A 15,663-nucleotide genomic window follows, 5' to 3' on the forward strand; every position below is an offset into this window, starting at 1 on the left:
TAAGGTTGCTATAAATATCAGGGTGCATGTATCCCTTTGAATCAGTAGTTTTATATGAAAGGATAGTAGTGTAATTGCTGAATCATAGCATAGTTCTGTTGACAGCTGTTTTCCCCTATGGTGACTGATCAAACAGAGAGAGACCATCAAAACACCTTTTTTTTTTTTTTTTTAAAGATTTCATTTATTTATTCATGAGAGACACAGAGAGAGAGGCAGAGACACAGGCAGAGGGAGAAGCAGGCTCCATGTAGGGAGCCTGATGTGGAACTCGATCACGGGACTCCAGGATCACTTCCTGAGCCAAAGGCAGACACTCAACTGCTGAGCCACCCAAGCATCCCACACCTTTTGTGACCTAGTCTTGCATGTCACACACCACTGTCATATCCACTATCCTTTACTCACTAATAATAGCAAATTACCAAGTCTAGCCCACACTCAAGGGGAGGGGAATTGGGCTCCACCTTTTGAAGAGAAGATTACAAAAAAAATCTGTGATCATATTTTAAAACGATCACAGCCTGCTTTCTGGCTGTGTGTGTATATGTGATCATGTTCTTCATATATATTTTTATTATAGTAAAATATATATAACATAAAATTTACCATTTTAACCTTTTTAGTGTATAATTCAGTGGCATTAATAAGTACATTCACATTTTTTGCATGGCCATATATTTTTTACATTTGTTCCACACTCAACATATACTCATCCCTTCCCATATCTCCTCCCAAATCTCAACTCATATATGTCAGCTCTAGGATTTGACTTTGCCCTCTTGAAAAGCCTATAAACTAGCCTATTGCTGTTTCATGGATGCTGGGTGAAAAGAAAACATTTTATTAATCACAGAACAGCACACAGTAGGAGCATCACATTTGGATCGGCTCCCTTGTTCTCTGAATCCCATAGAGGTGGTGCAGAGAGGCCCAGGTGGGCATGTAGGGTGCCAGAAAGTGAATGCTGTGGATTTCTATCACAGTTGAGTTACCCTGAGCTTGGAAATCTCCCTCTTTTATGGCAAGCTAGCGTTTTATCCCTGTCATCAAATGGCATGGCATTCTTTCTATGTCTCCATCTTCATATATTGTTTTCTATTTCCAAAGAACAATAGTCATATTGGATTAGGGCCCATCCTAATGACCTCAACTTAACTCAATTACATCTGCAAAGACTATTTTCCAATAAATTGCTGTCTATAGGTAAATCTGGGTTAGAACTTCAATATATCCTTGTTGGAGGAAGAGCTCAAGCCAGCACACCCCCATCATTCCTTTTTACAATACTCATGGTAATTATTCTATGTTCACCTTCCCAGGTAGAACATTTTTCCCTTTTTCATTGGATCCCCATTGTTTGAAATAACAGAGCACTTGTTAAAAGCAATCAATCTTTTTAATTCTTCCTTAATTTCCTGGTTGATCCTTTCATCTTTTAGCAGGATGGTCCTTAACCTCCACGTGTTTGAAATCCTTCCAGACTTCTTGTGATTTAGTTCTAATTTCAAGACATTATGGTCTGAGAATATGCAGAGGACGATCCCAATCTTTTGATATCAGTTCAGACCTGATTTGTGACCCAATATGTGGTCAATTCTGGAGAAAGTTCCATGTGCACTTGAGAAGAATGTGTATTCAGTTGCGTTTGGATGTAAAGTTCTGTAGATATCTGTGAAATCCATCTGCTCCAGTGTATCATTTAAAGCTCTTGTTTCTTTGGAGATGTTGTGCTTAGAAGACATATTGAGTGTAGAAAGCGCTAGACTGAAGTCACCAAGTATAGGTGTATTATTATCTAAGTATGTCTTAACTTTGGTTATTAATTGATTGATATATTTGGCAGCTCCCACATTCTGGGCATATATATTGATGATTGTTAAGTCCTCTTGTTGGATAGATCCTTTAAGTATGATATAGTGTCCCTCTTCATCTCTCACTACAGTCTTAGGGATAAACTTTACCTGATATAAGGATGGCTACCCCTGCTTTCTCTTGAGGACCATTTGAATGGTACATGGTTCTCCAACCTTTTATTTTCAGGCTGTAGGTGTCCTTCTGTCTAAAATGAGTCTCTTGTAGACAGCAAATAGATGGGTCCTGCTTTTTTATCCAGTCTGACACCCTGCGCCTTTTGATGGGGTCATTAAGCCCATTCACGTTCAGAGTTACTATTGAAAGATATGAGTTTAGTGTCATCATGATACATATTCAGTCCCTGTTTTTGTGGATTGTTCCATTGGACTTCTTCTTAAAGAGGAATTTTAAGAGTTCCCCTTAAAATTTCTTACAGAGCTGGTTTGGTGGTCACATATTCTTTCAGTTCCTGCCTGTTTTGGAAGCTCTTTATCTCTCCTTCTATTCTGAATGAAAGCCTTGCTGGATAAAGTATTCTTGGCTGCATGTTCTTCTCATTTAGGACCTTGAATATATCCTGCCAGCCCTTTCTGGCCTGCCAGGTCTCTGTGGAGAGGTCTCCTGTTAATCTAATATTTCTCCCCATAAAATTTAGAGATTTCTTAACTCTTCCTGCTTTCAGGATCTTCTCTTTATCTTTGGAATTTGCAAGCTTCACTATTAAATGTCGAGGTGTTGAGTGGTTTTTATTGATTTTAAGGGGGCGGGTATCTCTCTATTTCCTAGATCTGAATGCCTGTTTCCCTTCCCAGATTAGGAAAGTTTTCAGCTATGATTTGTTCAAATACGTATTCTGGCCCTCTGTCCCTTTCGGCGCCCTCGGGAACCCCAATTAAACGTATATTTTTCTTCCTCAGGCTGTCATTTATTTCCCTTAATCTATCCTCATGATCTTTTAGTTGTTTGTCTCTTTTTTCCTCAGTTTCCCTCTTTGCCATCAACTTGTCTTCTATGTCACTCACTCGTTCTTCCACTTTGTTAACCCTAGTCGTTAGGACCTCTCTTTGGATTGCATCTCATTTAACTGATTTTTCATTTCTGCCTGATTAGATCTAAATTCTGCAGTCATGAAGTCTCTTGAGTCCTTTATGCTTTTTTCTAGAGCCCCCAGCAGCTTTATAATTGTGCTTCTGAATTGGCTTTCTGACATTGAATTGTAATCCAGATTTTGTAACTCTGTGAGAGAGAGGACTGTTTCTGATTGTTTCTTTTAAGGTGAGGTTTTCCTTCTAGTCATTTTGCTCAGTGCAGAGTGGCCAAAAACAAGTTGCATTGGGAAAAGGAGAAAAGGGAGAAGAGAAAGAAGAAAAAAAAAGAAAAAAGAAAAAAGAAAAAAAAAAAGAAAGAAAGAAAAAAAAAAGAAAAAAAGAGAAGAAAAGAAAAAAGAAAAAAGGGGGGGGGGGTGGAGCAAACAGAAATAAAAAAACAAAAAACAAGGGGAGTATCCTCTGATTCTGTATACTGTAAATCCCTTGACTTCCCCTGGAACTTTCCAGTGTTGCTTGGTCAATAATTTGTTTTCCCCCTGTCCGTCTAGCTGGTCTTCTGGGGGAGGGGCCTGTTGTGCTGATTTTCAGGTGTTAGCACTTGGGGGAGCTGCTCTGCGCCCTGCCTGGTGCAGGGCTCAGTGGGGGTTGTTTACCCCGTGAGGCCCCAGGAGGAACAACCGCAGTGGCGGGGCCAGCTCTGGAGCCCTGGAGTCAGCTCCTGCAGTAGCTCCGGAGCTCTCCGTCTGCAGGGCCTGGAGGCTCCGGGGCGGGGCCGCTGATCTGCTCAGCTCGGGGCAGGAGCGTCCTTGCTGCCCTGGGCCCTCCCGGCCTCTGCCTGTCCCGGGGGAGGCCGGATCCTGGGCTGTGTCCCCAGTGTCCTCTGCTCCCGGGCCTGCGCTGTTGGATTCGCGCTCCCGGTGGCGCAGCCCCCTCTGCTGAGCCTCCCCAGAGCCCCTCCGAGCTGTTCCCCGAGCCGCGCAGGCCCCTCCGCGGAGCCGCTTCCTCTGCCCGAGCCCCTCCGAGCTGCTCCGGGTCCCGCCGTGCGCGCTGCAGCCCTTAGGGAGCTCGGCGCACTCTCCCGGGGCGCAGGTGTCTGTTAGTGTCCCAGGGAGCCCGAGGGCATCCCCGCCCTCCTGGGTCCTGCTCCAACTCCCTGCGGGCCCCTTTCCGCCCGGGAAGGTTGGTGCAGCTCCTGCTTCTCCGGGACGGGGCTCTCCTGTCCTGGGGACTCTCGCCCCGGCCTCAGCCCGGCAACTCGCGGGGCCCCTCCCCCTTGGAGGCCTTTTGTTTCTTTATTCTTTTCCCCCGTCTTCCTACCTGGATAGAAGTGCGAACTCTTCTCACTGTAGCACTCCAGGTGTTCTCTCTTTAAATCTCAGGCCGAATTCGTAGATTTTCAGGATGATTTGAAGGTTATCTAGGTAATTTGGTGGGGACAGGTGACCTGGGGACCCTACTCTTCCACCATCTCGCCCCGCCTCTTCCTGTGTCCTTTTTAACTCTGCCCTTTACTCATTCTACCTTTGTTGGCCTCAGGATCTTTGCCCCCTGATACTCCTTCAGTCTGGAATGCTCTTTCCCAACATAATGTCTTGGCTCATGCCTCTTGTAGGATCTTTGGTTAAATGCTATCCTTTCCATGATGTTTAAATTGCAACCTCCCAGAACAATTCTTTCCTCCCTTCTCTGCCTTATTTTTCCTGTTGCAACCATGATCATCTAACACAGTATATGCAATTTCACAGTGATCCAAACTCCATCAGAGAAGGATTTTTGACTAAGCTTTTCATTTCTAGATTCCCAGAATCTAAAATGGTGCCTGGCACAAAACAGATGCTCCACAAATAGTTGAAGAAATGAATGAATGAATGAATGAATGAATGATAAGCACTAGTCAGTCTTTTCCATCTAGGCAAAGGCCTTTGTGGCCCTAGAGGCTCATAATTAATTTTCTTAAGACCACTTGACCAGCAGGGGTGGGGGAATGGTAGGATGGGGTGTGGAAGCCAGAGGTGAGACAGAGGGGACTAGTTGGAAATGGGGGGGTAGGATTTGAGGGGAGCTCAGAAACCTTGCTCTATAAAGCCCAAGTTCATAGGATTGATATGGCAGTTTCTATGGGCTGTGAAATAGGAGTTTAAACCAACTGAACAAATATTTAATCATGGTGTAAGCATTTGTTTCAGGAAGGGGCTGGAATCTGCGGGAGACTGAGGGTTTGGGTCAATATAATGGGTATTGCAAATTTACCAAGTCCTTGGAGTTGTTTTATCTCTCACTGATCCTATTCCCCCCTCCAACATACACACATCACAAGCTTCCTTTAAAAACATTCCTTGTATGTTGTTCCTGCTTTTTTTGTTGTCAGCCTAATTGTGGAAGGAAGTAGGGCATGCTAAGAAAGCACATGCAGGCTTATGTGTAAGCCAGAAGCTGAGAGGAGTCTTTATCTCCAGGAGTACACATGACAGATCAGCAGCATAAGCTTCCTTTTTGGGAAGCACGATAGTGGTCTGAGCAGTTTGGTGGAGCTGTGTGGCAAGGGCAACTATTCCTAAAACAACATTCCAACCCAACTGAACTATGTGTGTTATTGTTTAAATAGAGGTCCCTTTCCTTGGTTTTCTCTGAAAGCAGATATCGAAAATATACACAGACTTGTCTTCCCAAATACATACCAAGAAAGGGGATCTGGCCGTTAAAATGAAAATGACAATTCTTCAGGCCAGGTATTTCAAGGTTGAGTGTTTTCCCCAAGGCTGAGTGTTTGATTTAAAACAACAAAACAAGCTGGCAGGTTGCAGACGGGGCTTGATACATTCTCAATATAAATGATGAAGCACAGTGCAGGCCCTGGAGTTCACCTCCCCTTAGGCATTCAAAAAAACAAAAACAAAAACAAAAACAAAAAACAAACAAAAAAACCCCCAAAAACAATAACCAAAAAAACCTCACAAACAAACAGGGAGGTGCCCACATCCCAGGATCTGAGCAGCAGCCAGTTCAAGTGCCAGTATTTACCTTCTTTGCATCAGCAGTGGTCACTGAGAAAGATTAAATGAGCTCCACACTCCCTCTTAATGAGACAAATTGCTACTTCATCAATGTCAACTGCTCAATACCTGAGTTTCACTTTGTATTAAGCAAAAAAGCAAAATCTAATTCCTTCTCAGAACCATGAGACAAAATCCAGATTTATGCTCTCACCACAAACTGGATGACGGAGAACTCAAAAGGAGAGAGAAGACTAATAGGGGAAAAAAAACACACAAGAAAAACTAGTGTCCTACAGCAGAGGGAGAGATGGGTGTCTTTTTACATTGTGCATCAGATTGTTTTATAAACATTTATGAAAGATTAAAAACCACTGAGCATATTAAGTCACTTCTGTATTTATGAGACATTATCACTTATGAATTACAACTCTGGGCCTTAACCAGTGAGTAACACTGACAGTGGATGAAAAAAATTAACATTGGATAAAAAGGCTTTATTGTATCTGTATTAAGTGTGTGTGTTTGTGTATATGTGTAAACCAGCTAAGTACTTTTAACATTTACTACACAGTCAGATTCTTTTTCAGTTCAAATTAAGGTGGTTTCAAATTAAACATCACAGTTTCACATACATGGCCTAATTAAGTCTCACAACAAGGTTATGATTATTTCTCTTTTGGAGATGAAGGACCGAGATGAATGACCCTTAGCTGAGGGTCACACAGCTAGCAACGAGGACCAGAACACCTAAATGTAGTGACCTTTCTCTGTTCCATTAGCTGCCATTCACTCATCAAGCTACCATTTATTCAGTACTTCCTACATGTTGTAGGTTTGGTTTTTTTTAAAAAAGATTTATTCATTTGAGAGAGAGAGAGAGTACGAGTGAGGGAGAGGGGCAGAGGGAGAAGCAGACTCCCCACTCGGTCCAAGGACCAAGGACCAAGGCCATGACCTGAGCTGAAGGCAGATACTTTACTGACTGAGCCACCCCAGAACCCCGTCCTGGGTTTTTATATATTGTATTTCATGCACATGAACAAACCCTGCAACAATAACCCTACAAAATGTGTGTTTTTAATCACCACTCCTGCTTTACAGAGGAAGAAATTGATAGAAGTCATTGGAGAAACCTGTCTTAGGTTTCTCCACTAGTAGATGGTGGTGCCATATTGTCACAGGACTTCTGATGCCAAAGCAGTCACCCTTTCTATGTAGCACACTGCCTGAGAAGATTTTTTAAAAGATTTCTCTCCTTTAAAAACGAGACCAGAAAAACACAGAAACAAACCAACAAAAAACTTGAAGTTCATACAAATGTAATAATAAATAAAGGTATTTTGAATATGGTTCATAGTAGAACATGAAAATAAAACTCATAGAAGAATATGCCAGTGTGGTGTGACAAGTAGAAGGTGTTTCTCAGCTTTCTCATGTACTATATTTTTGTGTTTCATATGATCCTGCTTTGGTGAGCTTCCTGTGAGCTTCCTGTGAGTCTTTAGTCTTTCTTGCAGTTTCCCCAAACATTTTCCTTAGCTGAGTGGCAGGGCATTCCTTCCTCACTGGAGGACCTACGAGCAGTCACAGGGATATATTCATATTCCCAGGGAGCAAAGTGGAGGGAAAGCTGCGAAATAGGTCTAAAGAACATACTTTATCTGATCCTTCAAGATAAAAATCAAATGCTATTGAAAGGCACAAAATCAATTTTCTATTTAGTTGACAGATGCTAAACAATAAAAAAAAAACAAGTCTAATTACTTAGATGCCTAAAATCCCATATTTTGAAACTTCATTTACTTTTGTAAGGATAAGTATTTCCATAGAACAATTCCACCTGCAGAAAATGCTGGTTTTCTGAGAGAAGAATGCACCTTCTGAAAGCATGAAGAGGATGACTAGATGAAGAGACACTAGTCCCAAACATAAATGCTATCTCCTAGAGATATCTCACATTCCCTCTCCAGCCCCACAGCCCACTCTCAAAACTTAGAGATCCCACTCTCAAAACTGCCCCTATAATTTTTGTTCAGACCCTGAGGGATCTACTTCCCTGGGTCCAGAGAAGTTGCTCAATAAACAGTTGTTGACTGTACTAGTTTTCTGTTATTGCTGCAACAAATGACCATACACTTAGTGGTTTAAAACAATGAGAATTTTTTATCTTACCTTTCAGGAGGCCAGAAGTTCAAAATGTGTCTCACTATGCTAACATCAAGGTGTTGCAAGGAGGGCTGGATTTCTTCTGGAGGCTCCAGGGGAGATGAGTTTCTTACCTTTTTCACCTTCTAGAGGCTGCTCACTTTAGTTGGTTTGTGGCCTCTTCCTCCCTCCTCACAACTAGTGATGTCGTGCCAAGTCCTTTCCAGGTTGCCTTCTTTCTGGTACCCCCTTTTCTACCTCCCTCTTTTACTTTCAAGGACCCTAGTGATTACATCAGACCCACACACATAATCTGGGATGATCTCCCCATCTCAGAGTCAGCTCATTAGTAACCGTAATTCCATCTGCAACCTTGTATCCTCTTTACCAGGTCACATGGCATAGTCCTAGATCTGGGGATTAGAACATAGACGTCATCAAGGGAGAGGATGAGTGAAGATGCAGTTCTTACATACTGATGGACTGGATGAACAAACTAGAAAAAAAAATAAGGTTTGCCTCATCATCCATTTTTTAATTCAAAGAATGGTTTTGAATTGACGGTGTATAAAGACCATAAATTTCAAAAGAACCCAAAGACTGGAAGCTTGCATTCATCACTTTGCAAAGTCCATTGACTGTCTAATGACTTTAAGAACAATAATCTACAATGATAGTGGGAGATCAAGTGATTGATATCATAGAGTATTTAAATCTCTATGCTGTAAAAATAAAAATCAAGCGCTTTCATCAGGAAAAATAAATTATGAAAAGGCTCAAAACCATTGTGTCTATTTTATATCTGCCTTCCTGATCATACTTAGTATGGACTGAGGAAATGCCAAAAATCCCAGGGATATCATTTTCTTGTATACAGATCCTCATTAGAGCAAAACCAAAAGAACTGAACTGTTTTATCACTATCCTGGGGGGAATAGTGCTTAAATATATGTGTTAATAATACATTTAAAAAAAATTTCTGTGACATACAACAGTGAACTTTGTTCTTCCTATCAATAGCCTCATTGCCTGACACTTTACTAGCAGGAAACTTATGTAAGGCCTTCACTGACCATCTCCACTCCACTGGTGTGGGACGAGTTTCACACCACAAAGTAACCCAGATACATCTTTCTTTTTTCCCATCAGAGGAACAGGAATACAACTCTCTCCACCCAATTGGAAGGGCGTGTAAAACTAGATATTAAGTTTCCAAAAGACATTTAAGGTCACTATTAGCATCTAGTATCTGGCATCCTTTTATACAAAATAAAAGTGCATTTTGGATGCACTTTTCCCAAACCACAGTAACATCCCCATGCCTCTCACATCTACAGGGCATGAAACTGACCACATCCAGAGAAGTAATCCTCTCACTTGGAATTTAGAATCTCCTATGTCCTCTTTAATATATCCTCAGTTAAAAAAATTTTCTTTCAAGTTTTCTTTTGGGATCTCACTGTTGTTGATGACCTACCATATCTTAAGGGACAATTGAAAACAATCTACAAGAAGTAGAAAGCCATCAATTCTAGCTGGTAATTTCCCATATTACTCTTTTTTCTTAATACAGGCCAAATTACTCTACTAAGCATCACATAGATTACCTTATTTAGTTTAATACTAAGAAAACTATCCCCACTTAACAGATAATGAAAATTAGGGCTAAGCAAAATTAACATACTTAATATCTGACTTCCAGAAATTGTGGATTAGGGACTCTAACCTGTCTGAGGTCAGTATCCATGACTTTGAATGAAGAAAATTAGTGTGACCATTCCCAGGAGCTAGAATGATTTTATTTTATTCTCTTATGAAGAAATCTAATAAAATAATTATTGAATGTTTAATAGGCCCTATGGAAAAGTAAAATCTTTTAAAAAGCTATTCCAAAACTGTCATGCAACATTAACATCATACTATTACTTTGTTAATAATCTAAATATATGGTAGCATAGGATCTGAAATTCAAAGAATTGCAAAAAAAAAAAAAAATGTGTCTCTAGATCTTGTAGAAGGGCAGAGTTTTCTATTTATTCCTTACTGCCTTTTCTAAATTTTACTCTCCCATTTCAAAAATCACAAAATGACACATTTTGGTAGTAAATATTGTTTTGATCTTTTATTTTTTTTTCTTTTTTTTTTTAATTTTTATTTATTTATGATAGTCACATAGAGAGAGAGAGAGGCAGAGACACAGGCAGAGGGAGAAGCAGGCTCCATGCACCGGGAGCCCAACGTGGGATTCGATCCCGGGTCTCCAGGATTGCACCCTGGGCGAAAGGCAGGCACCAAACCGCTGCGCCACCCAGGGATCCCTGTTTTGATCTTTTAAAAGTAACTTTGAGGGAATCCTTGGGCAGCTCGGTGGTTTAGTGCCTGCCTTTGGCCCAGGGTGTGATCCTGGAGTCCTGGGATCAAGTCCCACCTCAGGCTCCCTGCATGGAGGCTGCTTCTCCCTCTGCCTGTATCTCTGCCTCTCTCTCTCCTCTGTGTCTTTCATGAATAAATAGATAAAATCTTAAAATAAATAAATAAATAAATAAATAAATAAATAAATAAATAAATATAACTTTGAGCAGCTATGGTATACAACTGTTTGTGTTTATATATCATATATAAATATATCTAATTTTAATTGTAGTAAAAACATAATATAATATTTACCATGTTAACCATTTTTAAATGTACAGTGCAGTTGTGCTAGATTTATTCATTGTTGTGCAACAGATATCCAGAACCCCGTCATCCTGCAAAACTTAAACTCTATATTCATTAAACAAAAAAAAAATCCCCATTTCTGCCTCTTCCCCTCAGTCCTTGGCAACTTCCACTCTATTTTATGTCTCAATGAATATGACTACTTTAAAAACCTCATATAAGTGGAATAAGACAGTATTTGTCCTTTTGTAACTGACTTATTTCACTTAGAATAATGTCCTCAAGGTTTATCCATGTTGTAGCAGGTGACAGTATTTCCTTCTTTTTTAAGGCTGAATATATTCCATTGTATGTATAAAACACATTTTGTCTACCCATTCATCCATTGATGGATGCTTGGGTTGCTTACACTTTTGACCTGTTGTGAATAAAGCTGCTATGAACATGAATGAGCAAGTATTTCTTTGACACTATGTTTTCAGTTCTTCTAGCTATAAACCCAGAAGTGGAACTGTTGGAACATATGGTAATTCTATCTTTTTCTTTTGAGGAATTCCCATGCTGTTTTCCAGAGTAGCTTTACCATTTTACATTCCCATCAACTGTGCACAGGGTTCTAATTTCTCCACATGCTCATCAACACTTGTTATCTAAATGCAAAGGAAAGAAACTGGACTCTGACACTATATACAAAAATTACCTCAAATGAAGTTAAGATCTAAATGTAGGACCTGAAACTATCAAACTCCTAGAAGAAAACAAGGGAAAAGCTTTATGGTAGCATTTTTTTTTTAAGATTTATTTATTTATTTATGATAGACATAGAGGGAGAGAGAGAGGCAGAGACACAGGAGGAGGGAGAAGCAGGCTCAATGCTGGGAGCCTGACGTGGGACTTGATCCCGGGACTCCAGGATTGTGCCCTGGGCCAAAGGCAGGCGCTAAACCGCTGAGCCACCCAGGGATCCCCTATGGTAGCATATTTGACAATAATTTTTTGTTTATGATACTGTTTAAAGACAACAAAAGCAAAAATAGATAAATGAGACTGAATCAACTTTAACTTCAACGTTGTGCATCAGAAGATATAATCATCAGAGTGCAAAAGCAACAGATTGAGAGAAAATATTTTCAAATCACATATTTGATAAGGGTTTAATATCCAAAATATATAAAAACTCTCACAACTCAACAAAAAATAACCCGATGAAAAAAATATGGGCAAAAAACTTGAATAGACATTTCTCCAAAGATGGTATATAAATGACCAATAAGCATGTGAAGAGATATTCAGCACCAATAATCATTAGGAAATGCAAATCAAAACCACAATGAGGGGCACCTGGGTGGCTCAGTTGTTGAGCATCTGCTTTTGGCTCAGGTTGTGATCTCAGGGTCCTGGGATCCAGTCCTACATCAGGCTCCCCGCAGGAAGCCTGTTTCTCCCTCTGCCTATGTCTCTGCCTCTCTCTCTGTGTCTCTTATGAATAAATAAATAAAATCTTAAAAAAAACAACCCACAATGTGATACCTCACATCCATTAGGTAGAGTATTGTTAAAAAAACAACAGAAAACAACCTGTGTTTTCATATATTTCAACATTCATTAGTTTTTCATTGGTTTGCTACTTTAAAACATGGCATCCTATAAGTTTATAATGATATACAAATAAAGGTATGTTCTAACTATTGTTTAGTGACTTCAGTTGTGAATTTTCATCCAGTGGGTAAAAGTAAGCCCAGAACTAATGATAGAAACCCATTATGTTCCCACAGGCACATTTATGTACTCAACACACTTGTATTTAGTTTCTGGTCTTTGGGTTGGAGCCACAAAGTGGCCTTTTCCCTGGACTCTATTTCCTTGAAAGATTTAAAGCATATGTTGTTTTCCATTTGGGATTGACATTGTACTTTATGGAATCTGTTAGGCTTGTGGGATTTGTTGTTTAGTTCACAATAAACAAGGTCCAGCTAGTTCATATCATTACTTTGTGTGAATTAGGAAAAGGTTGCTTGCTTGTATAGACTGGGCCTCATAACTCAAGTCTCACTAAGTGGAATGAGGGGCTAGGTTCAGCATCCACAGCCCATTCATTTAGGTGTCCTTGTGCGATCCAGGAGAATAATTTTAGATATTAATTCCTCTTAGAGGATCTTGATAATATGGTACTTAATAAAATAGCATATTTAGCTCTCAAAACAAGCCTTTTTGTGACTTGATTTTCATAATGCCTTTAATCCTTCATCTTCTTCCAAGGCCAGACTCTTTGGAGGAGGTGATCTGAGCTATTCCTTTGCTGTGAAGCCAGGAAGTGGGTTTCTCAAGAGAAGCTGGCACCTCTGCTTCAAAGAGCAACCTGAGTAGAATTCCTCAAAAGCCAATTATGCAGTATGATGCTTTGGCCAATAGGGATTATTGTCTATTTGTAATGGTAGGACTATGATCATTGGCAATCTTCGGCCTGCTCAGAAAGCTTTGCTTGTATTTAACTTGTAAATGCATCTGAGGTCATCCTATTAATGAATTATTTATTCATTTATTGTATACATTTTTTCTTGCTATGTTCTTGGAAGACACAATGTAGAATCCTTCTCTGCTCAAGGAATTAAATATTCGGCAGAGCAAGCTAATGAACACCTTCTTACATTGTACTCAAGAGGGTACATGCAATACAGGTCAAATAGATCTTGTTGAGTGTCTGACTTAATTTTGCAAATGAAAGATGCTGTAACTCTTGATATGAATGGATGGAATCGAATCTTTATGCTTTGGTTATTTTAAATCAATGCTGTACTCTAAAAAGACCATTTCAGACTACATATAAATGAATAAAAAACCTGAAAGGTCAAGAACTTTGAATTCTTCAGAATAAGCTGTCAAATATATTATAATCTACCTAGTATTGAACATATCTGAAATTACTCTGAGGATTCTACAGGGTACTTATCAAAGAAAATTAAAATCACAATTTAAAATAAAAATTTTTGAAGTAGCAAAATATATCCTTTCTCTTCATATTTAATACTTTAATTCTCATAAAGATTTTACTTATATCTGAAGACTTCTTTTTCACAGTAACAATGTCAGGTTCAGGAGGACAGATAAGAAAGCCTATTCTTTAACTATATTGATTGCTCTGCCTTACACTTTCAGTTCTTACAGTATTTTTTTATGCTATTAAATCACTTAATAGCTCAAGAGAGTGAGATAAAGATCAGAGTTTTTCCTGAAGTAATTCAAGGTTGGATCTATATAAATCAGGCAATTGTATTTTCTTGCCACAAACCTGTTTCTTTGGAGCAGGAGATGTTTCCTTAAAGATAAGACGGTCTAGGGGATCCCTGGGTGGCTCAGCGGTTTGGCGCCTGCCTTCGGTCCAGGCATGATCCTGGAGTCCCGGGATCGAGTCCCACATGGGGCTCCCTGCTTGGAGCCTGCTTCTCCCTCTGCCTCTCTCTGTGTGTGTCTATCATGAATAAATAAATAAAATCTTAAAAAAAAAAAGATAAGGCAGTCTAGAAAACAGACTCTGGAGATGTAAATATGAATTCTTTTTTTTTTATTTTTTCAAACATGAATTCTTAATCTCACCTAAGAGCCATAAGATCTCACCACTCCAAACAAAAAATAAGTACATCTTTTACACATATTTTCCTCTCTGTATGTTAATTATCTTTTTACTCAACCAAGGATCTTATTTTATCTGAATGTCAGATATAATTTTCCAGTATTATAGACTGCAGACTATAAGTCAGATTTTACTCTGAGACTTGAATTTATGTCTTTGATAGGAGATACAATTTAACTCCACTTTTGCTTGCTAGCAGATGCTCACAAACTTAAAGCCTGAAGAACATTTAGAGGAATGGGCTGATTGATTATTGACCCTACTTAGCAAACCACTGGCCTGGGATACACCTGAATCAATCTTCATGATTTCCTGCTTTAATTGACTACCAACTCCATAATAAATAGATTAATTTGCAAAGGAAAAAGGCTGTCTTGCTTAAAGATTTTTGATTAACCTTGGAGTAGCTGTACTTTATAGTGTTAAACATAGTTGTTTTAAAAGATTATGAAATGACTACGGTTTGTGCTCTGAGAATCAAGCCTTCAGACCAGGTATTGTGTGCTCTGATTTATACAGGAGAAGCATGTTTCTAAAAAGGCATAATTAAATTACACATTCAGTGTAGGCATGACTTTTCCATAATTGCTATAGCCAGAGATGGGATTAGTAAAAGAAAAAAAGCCTCCTAGAAAGTTAACAGGGCTTGAATATTATTTAAAATATTAAAATCATTTTGATTTATAGTTGATCCATAAATTCTAAACTTTGGGCAAAGTATTTTAAAGCTGAAATAGACCACATACTCTAGTTTCCTTACTTTACAAACAAGGCAACTAAAGATCAGAAACATAAAATAAGCAATGGCCACATCAGGATTGGAACCGAGATCTCTGATGGCAGAAATATTTCTATTTCAACCATCATATTCCAAAACAGCAATTCGGTACTGATATTGTTATAAGGTCTTTCCTGAAAATTCTCCATAAAATAGAGGGATCCTTATTCTCACATATTGCATGCATTAATCACTCTGCAAGAATTTGGATTATGGATATCCCAATTGCTGAGTTCTGTGGTCCAGTAATATCTATTAAACTTTAAGAATGAGTCAGGGAATACTTTTGGGCCTTTTGAAGAGGATTTAAATGCAAGGGAAATGAAGGTCTTTCCATGGAGAGTGGGCAGTGTAGGACAAAGTGGGAGAGGGACTGGGAAAGTGAGAGATGGAGAAATCATATTGAGAAAACCAAAGGAAACTGGGCCAAATAGGAGATTGAGATTAATCAGAAGTCCTGAGTAAATGATGGGATTCAGTGGTGAGTTATCTTTTTAATTAGACTAGCTTGGGACCAATCTAGTGACATGGGAGCAAAGAGGGAAA

The 15,663-nt window shown here is 39.3% G+C and overlaps 1 long non-coding RNA gene across 5 annotated transcripts in view; it reads left to right on the top strand.

Moving 5' to 3' along the window:
* LOC119877042 overlaps positions 1 to 15,663 on the top strand; it is a 136,591-nt gene that overhangs the window by 38,509 nt on the left and 82,419 nt on the right. Inside the window, exon 4 of one of the 5 annotated variants that reach the window (XR_005370743.1) lies at positions 8,082 to 8,725. The exons of the other annotated variants lie outside the window; for them this stretch is intronic. This is a non-coding gene — a long non-coding RNA (uncharacterized LOC119877042). Of the gene's footprint in view, positions 1 to 8,081; positions 8,726 to 15,663 lie in introns of those variants that run through there. 5 annotated transcript variants of the gene reach the window in all.

This window comes from Canis lupus, chromosome 15 (assembly GCF_011100685.1).
Source record: "Canis lupus familiaris isolate Mischka breed German Shepherd chromosome 15, alternate assembly UU_Cfam_GSD_1.0, whole genome shotgun sequence".
Taxonomy (NCBI): Eukaryota; Metazoa; Chordata; class Mammalia; order Carnivora; family Canidae; genus Canis; species Canis lupus.